The sequence below is a fragment of the Penaeus monodon genome, chromosome 24 (genome assembly GCF_015228065.2).
Source record: "Penaeus monodon isolate SGIC_2016 chromosome 24, NSTDA_Pmon_1, whole genome shotgun sequence".
Lineage (NCBI taxonomy): Eukaryota > Metazoa > Arthropoda > Malacostraca > Decapoda > Penaeidae > Penaeus > Penaeus monodon.
The window spans coordinates 15,205,943-15,206,444 of NC_051409.1; positions in this window are offsets into that span (position 1 = coordinate 15,205,943).

A 502-nucleotide genomic window follows, 5' to 3' on the forward strand; every position below is an offset into this window, starting at 1 on the left:
GATGCTGCTGCCTTCGTTCGACGACAAGGGCATCACGACGAGGAGCGGGGCCCCCCCGCTCCCCCCGAGTTTCCCGGCAAAAGGGCATGAGCGACCTGATGCGCTTCGTCGAGGCCACTGCGAGGGCAGCGGCCCCGGAAACCCCAAAACCCCGTCTTTCGATTCAGCGAGCTTTCCCAACGGGGCGTCGCCGCCCCTCCCCCGCCCGCGCGCTTCGGGAAAACAAAGCCCCCGCCCGTTCGGGAAACCCCCTCCCCCCACATCCGGGGGCCCCCCCATCCCGCGAGCCCCCAAAAAGGGCGGCGGGGGGGGAGCCAACCAAGGGGCCTCGAGCCCCCCAGCCGACGCGAAAAGGGTGACCCTGAAGAAAAATCAAGCCGAGAGGAAGGGCGAAGGGCCGCTGCAGACGGTGGGGGGGGGGGCGAGGCCGCGGGGAAGGTTAAAATTTTGCGATTCCTTTGTTTGAAAGACGGAAAGTCGAGCGAAAGGGGGGAGGAGGGGG